This window comes from Solanum lycopersicum, chromosome 7, assembly GCF_036512215.1.
Source record: "Solanum lycopersicum chromosome 7, SLM_r2.1".
NCBI lineage: Eukaryota > Viridiplantae > Streptophyta > Magnoliopsida > Solanales > Solanaceae > Solanum > Solanum lycopersicum.
The window spans coordinates 54,233,268-54,240,386 of record NC_090806.1 but is presented as its reverse complement, the minus strand read 5'-3'; the positions used below and the strand labels follow the sequence as shown (position 1 = coordinate 54,240,386).

The window sequence follows — 7,119 nt, the reverse complement described above, 5'->3', positions numbered from 1 at the left end:
TAAAAGAAAGTTAGAAGAATTTTACAAAGAATTAAATGAATTTTTAAGAGGTACGAAACCAATTGATTCTAGGTAAGGGGTATAAATTATTTCGAAGGGAAGAGTTTATACACCTTTTGAAATCCATAAATATGGGTCACGACTGAATTTATTTTTTTCAAATTGAGGAGGAAAATATAATAATGTACAAGTATAATAAACATGTAATATATAGAAACAATAAAATAAAATAATAACGTAAAAAACGATCTAAGGTGCGCCTAACGTCAATATGTACATAATAATGAATAAAAAATATAATTTGAATTCTTTGAATAACTTCAATGGGAAACAACTTTGTGTACCTGTAAAACACTTAGTAAAAGTGTTTAGTAATAAATAATATGAGTAAAAATAAATGAATTAAATAATAACTTAAAAATAAAAATCCGTCTTATTTAATAGGAAGCCTTGGAAATCGACGGTAATTTCTTCATTGCCAATTTAACAAACAATATATATGAACTTAAACTAAATTTCCGTCTTTCAAAATTGGGGAGGCCTCCAAAACCGACGAAAAATTAATCTCATTGGCCAATTTTAACATGTAATATATTATCTAATATTCTAAACATAAAAAAAAAATGCAAATCACCATTTAAAAATGTGTCCAAATTAATATGAAAAATCCAACAGCAAAATAAAAAAATAAATTAACAAAGTAAGAGAAATTTACATTAAATCATAATATGATTTAGAAACAATAACAACAAAAAAGTTTGTTCACCATTATATAATTAGTACTTGTTGAGGAATTAACAAATTGTATTGCAGTACATTGAAGAATTTACTACAATTAGTTATTAGTTAGTTACATAACAGATTAGTTTGTTAGTTTCTTTATTAGTTAGACTTAACAATAAGTAGTTAGTTAAGTTGGTTAATTACAATTAGTGGTTAGTATAAATAAATCAATTCACATTTTGTACATCATCAAAATATATGAATATTTGAAGGGATCACGTTTTCTCTCTGAACCTTCTTCTTCTTCTTCTTCTTCTTCTTCTTTTCTTCTTCTCCTTCTTAACATAATTTCAGTTGTTTTCTGCATATTTCCATGGTGAATTCTTAATTCTAACATGGTATCAGAGCATTAATCAAGTGAATCTAGGTATTTCCTTCGTGGATTGATTGGAAATCGAGAGATTCCTTTGTTTACTTTTTTTTCCTACAAATTTGTTCTTGATTTTGATGGAGACTAATGAAGCTGTCATCGATACTCATACCAATGCTACTGTCATTGATTCTAACCGATCTAAGGATCAGTTTGGTATTGATTACCATCATCCTTTGTTCCTTCATGCTTCTGATGCTCCCAACTCAATGTCAATTGGTATGCCGCTTGTAAAACTACTCAATCTGGCGTGAAGCTATGCAACTTTCATTGTTGACTCGCAACAAGCTTGGTTTTGTGGATGGATCTATTAACAGAGGTACTTATGGATATGCTTATGAATTGCTATGTAAAATCATGGATTGCACAATGTGAGTCGAGATTTGATTAATGGAGTTCTATTTCGATCTAGTGCTCATATGATCTGGGAGTATTTATGTGAACGTTTTGATAAAGTTACTGCATCACGAATGTTTTCATTGCACAAATCCATTTTCTCTTTAGTACAGGGTACTTTATCCGTTTCTACTTACTACTCTAAATTGAAGGATCTTTGGGATGAGTATGATTCATTGATGCCTCCACCTTGTTGTAACTGCACTAAGTCCGAAGATTATGCAACACATCTTCAATACCGAAGGTTGTTACAGTTCCTTATGGGACTTAATGATGGATATGCTAATGCTAGTCTGATATTGATGAAATCTCATGTTTCGAATGTTACCCAAGCTTATGCAATGGTTTTACAAGATGAAAATTAGAAAATTACAGCAGGTAGTGGAGGTATGATTCCTACTGCTTTATTCACTGCTAGAGGTTCAAGTACGAAGCCTAAGAAATATGGACTGAAATGTGACTTTTGCCATGTCCAAGGACACACTAGGGATAAGTGTTTCAAACTAATGAAGTGTAACCATTGTCAACTCACTGGTCATTTGAAGGAAAAATGTTATAAGCTGATAGGTTATCCACCTGATTTTAAATCAAGAAGAAAAGATCTACATGCTGGTAGTAATTTAGTACAAATTGAAGGGAACACACAAACTACCATACCAGCAACATCTATTACAACTCCTATGTTCACTCATGAACAATACACACGACTTTTGGAATTGCTAAACAATGAAGGAGGACAGAATGCTAGTGCATACATGACAGGTATCTCTTCTCATACATCTGAATTTAATCCTAACTGGATTATTGACACAGGTGCTACCAATCATATGGTTGGTAACTCACATTTGTTAGTTGCTGGAACTGAAGTAGGAAACACAGGAAAAATGCAATTACCTAATGGGGAGTCTACTGATATCACACATGTTGGTAGCAGTCATCTAGCAGGATGTGATGTTCTTAAAGATGTGCTCTATGTGCCAACATTTAAGTTCAATCTACTGTCAGTTTCTAAAGCTACTAAACAGTTGAACTGTTGCATTTCTTTCTATCCTGATTTTTGTGCATTTCAGGATCTCTCCAATGGGAGGGTGAAGATGATTGGTAGAGAACAACATGGACTTTACTTGTTGAAAGAACATAAAGACAATAAAAATTCAATTACCAGTCATTCTTTAGTTGCATAGAAGCTGCCAAACTCAGATCTCTGGCATAGAAGAATAGGTCATGTACCATTACCAGTCTTGAAGAAACTTCTCAGTATTTCCAATACATGTAGTAGTACATTAGGACAATGTGATATATGTCCTATGTCCAGGCATACTAGAATTCCTTTCAAACACAGTCTTACTACATCTGTTACTTATTTTGAATTGATCCACATGGATGTTTGGGGACCTTACAAAATTACTATCTATAATGGAATGAACTACTTTCTTACTCTAGTGGATGATTACTCTAGATGGACTTGGATTTTTTTTGCTCAGAGTCAAGTCTGATGTATCTAATATACTCAAAAATTTTCTTGCTATGATTTTGAATCAGTTTGAGACATGTGAAAATTTTCAGAATTGATAATGGTTCAGAATTTTTTAACAATACTTGTGGTGAATTATTCAAAACTCATGGCATTCTGCACCAAAGTTCATGTCCATATACTCCACAACAAAATGGAGTGGTTGAAAGGAGGCCTAGACATCTCTTGGAGACAGCTAGAGCCATCAAATTTCAAGGAAATTTACCATCCAAATTCTGGGGTTGTTGTGTTGAGGCAGCTGCATAAATACTCAATAGAGTACCATCTACTGTTTTGAAAGATAAATTACCATTTGAAATGCTTTATGGTCGAGTACCCTCTTTGTCACACTTGAAGGTTATTGGTTGTCTATGTTATGTAACTGTCATGCCTAAGCAGGACAAATTTAGTGCAAGAGCTGTTAAATGTGTATTATTGGGACATGGTTTATATCAAAAGGGTTACAAGGTGTATGATTTGGATAAGAAACAGGTCTTTATCAGTAGAGATATTGTGTTCCATGAATCTTCTTTTCCATTTTTATCTAAAGAACCCACAGAGCTTCATTCTATAACATCAGATCATGATTTTTTCCTGTATTCTGATTCTTCTGATCTTATTCCTACACCTACACCATTAATTCATGTTCTTCCTGAACTTCCTAATCCTTCTAGTTCTTCTTCTGCTGAATCATCTTCTACTAATGTTGACACTCAGCCCACTGCTGAATTTCAACCCACATCCACACTTTTTTCTTCTGAGGTTCTTTCTTTTCCTACATCTAGAAAATCCACAAGATCCACCAAACCTCCAATCTGGTTGAAAGATTTTATAGTACCCCACAAAACTCCTAATTCTACGTGTTTATATTCTCTTAGTGATGTTATGAACTATGGTTGATTATCTCCTACTTATCAGAGTTTTATTGCTAAATTTATGCTGATATAGAACCTAAGTCTTATGTTCAGGCTGCCAAGGATCCTAGATGGGTTGAGGCAATGGAGTTAGAAATTAAGGCTTTGGAAGATAATCACACATGGGAGATTGTGACTTTACCTACTGATAAAAGAGCAATTGGTTATAAATGGGTATTCAAGATAAAGTATAAAGCTGATGGCACAGTTGACAGATTCAAAGAAGGATTGGTGGCTAAGGGTTATAGCCAACTTGAAGGTCTTGATTATCAAGATACATTTTCCCTGTGGTTAAAATGGTTACTGTAAGGGTTGTGATTTCCTTGGCTGCCACCAGAAAATGGTCCATTCATCAAATGGACGTATACAATGCCTTCTTACAAGGTGATTTGGAGGAGGAAGTTTATATGACTATGCCACCAGGTTTTTTTTGACAATTACAAAGCTACGCATGCTTGCAAACTAGTCAAATCTCTCTATGGTCTGAAGCAGGCTTCGAGGCAATGGAATGTGAAATTAACCACAACTTTACTTTCTTTTTGTTTTACTCAAAGTCCTTTCGATTATTCTTTATTCATTAAACAATCTGCAAGGAAGATTGTCATTATTCTTGTCTATGTTGATGATTTGTTAATTAATGGTGATGATCTGGATATGATTCAAGATACCAAAATCAGTTTGCACTCCCATTTTAAAATCAAAGATCTTGGAGAGGTCAGATATTTTCTTGGGATTGAATTTGCTAGATGTGCAGCAGGTATAGTCATGCACCAGAGGAAATATACTCTTGATCTTATTTCTAACTTGGGATTATCTGGAGCCAAGCCAACAAATTCACCACTTGAGCTACATGAGAAACTTACATCTACTGATCTTGATTGTCTTATTTGTACTAAGGATGATCCTTTACTTACTGATATCAGTTCCTATCAAAGACTTGTTGGTCGATTGTTGTATCTAACTCACACAAGACCTGATATTTCATTTGCTATCCAAACATTGAGTCAATTCATGCATTCTCCAAAGTTATCTCATATGGTTGCTGCTACTAGAGTTGTTCGATATCTTTAAAAATCTCCAGGTCTAGGGATTTTTCTTTCCTCAGATTGTGATTCCACTTTAACTGCATTTTGTGATGCTAATTGGGCTTCATGTCCTAATACTCGACGATCAGTTACTGGTTATTTGATCAAATTTGGTTCTTTACCTATTTCATGGAAGTCAAAAAAACAATCCACTATTTCTCGTAGCTCAGCTGAAGCTGAATATCGCAGCCTTGCATCCACTGTAGCAGAAAATGTTTGGCTTGTAGGCTTATTTACTGCACTTAATGTCAAGGTTCCTCTTCCTGTATCATAACATTGTGATAGCAAATCTGCCATTCAGATAGCCTCTAATCCTGTCTTTCAGGAGCGTACAAAGCATATCGATACTGACTATCACTTCATTCGCGAAAGGATACACACTGGATTGATATCACTTCATCATCTTTGTACTTCAGAGCAACAGACTGACATTCTCACTAAAGGCTTAGTTTTTTGTCAACATTCTTATCTTCTTTCCAAGCTAGGAATGAAAAATATTTTCATTGCTCCTAGCTTGAGGGGGTCTGTTGAGGAATTAACAAATTGTATTGCAGTACATTGAAGAATTTACTACAATTAGTTATTAGTTGGTTACATAACAAATTAGTTTGTTAGTTTCTTTATAAACTAGACTTAACAATAAGAAGTTAGATAAGTTGGTTAATTACAATTAGTGGTTAGTATAAATAAATCAATTCACATTTTGTACATCATCAGAATATATGAATATTTGAAGGGATCACATTTTCTCTCTGAACCTTCTTCTTCTTCTTCTTCTTCTTCTCATTCTTAACACAATTTCAGCTGTTTTCTGGAGTGCGGAGTTAAAACGGTAAAAAAAATTGTCAAAAATTCCAAAAGGGCATATCAATTTCTTTTAAAACTAAAACGGTAAAAACGCTAGCGACTTGTACTCTCAAATTTCTTAAAATTGCCTTTTCTTTTTTTTCAAAAAAAAAAATTAAACAAATCGCTCCACACGGAGCGATTTTCAAAATTAAAAAAAATAATTTTTTCTATAAGTCGCTGCAGAAGCAGCGACTTCCATAAAAAATTTTTAATTTTTTTTTGCTTTATTTAAAAGAAAATTGGCAGCGATTTTTAATTAGTTTTTTTTTTAAAAAAAAATCAAATCGCCGTAAAGACAGCGATTTACACTAAATTTATATATATTTTTTAAAAAAACAATTAAATCGCTGAAAAAAAATTAGCCGATTAAATTAAGTTTTCAAAAAAAAATAAAAATATAAGTGTAAAGCAAAAAATGTGTTAATTAAGAATTCATTTTATGTTATGAATTCTTAATTAACACATTTTTCGCTTTACACTTAATTTTTTTTTGAAAACATAATTTAATCGGCTAATTTTTTTGCAGCGATTTAATTGATTTTTTTAAAAAAAATTATATAAATTTAATGTAAATCGCTGCCTTTACAGTGATTTGATTTTTTTTTTAAAAAAACTTATTAAAAATCGTTGCCAATGATTTTTTTTTGAAAAAAAAATTGAATCAATTTTTCTTTTAAATAAAGCAAAAAATAAATAAAAAAGTAAACAAAAAAAAATTGATGGAAGTCGCTGCATATGCAACGACTTATAGAAAAAAATTATTTTTTTAATTTTGAAAATCGCTGCGTGTGGAGCGATTTGTTTAATTTTATTTTTTTTAAAAAGGCAAATTTAAGAAATCGCTGCTATTGCAGCGATTTCGCTTTTTTATAAGTTACAAGTCGCTACATCGTGAGCGATTTTACCGCTTTTTCATAAAATGAATTCTTAATTAACACATTTTTTGCTTTACACTTAATTTTTTATTTTTTTTTGAAAACTTAATTTAATCGTCTAATTTTTTTTGCAGCGATTTAATTGATTTTTTTTTAAAAAATATATATATAAATTTAGTGTAAATCTTTGCCTTTACAGCGATTTGATTTTTTTCAAAAAAAACTAATTAAAAATCGTTGCCAATGATTTAAAAAAAAATTGAATCAATTTTTCTTTTAAATAAAGCAAAAAAAAATTTAAAAAAAAAATAAAAAAATTTGATGGAAGTCGCTG

General features: G+C 31.7%; 1 pseudogene; it reads left to right on the top strand.

The window, feature by feature from the left end:
• Positions 1–529: 529 nt before the first annotated feature.
• On the top strand, positions 530–4,634 carry LOC138337226 (uncharacterized; annotated as a pseudogene).
• The last annotated feature ends 2,485 nt before the right edge of the window (positions 4,635–7,119 follow it).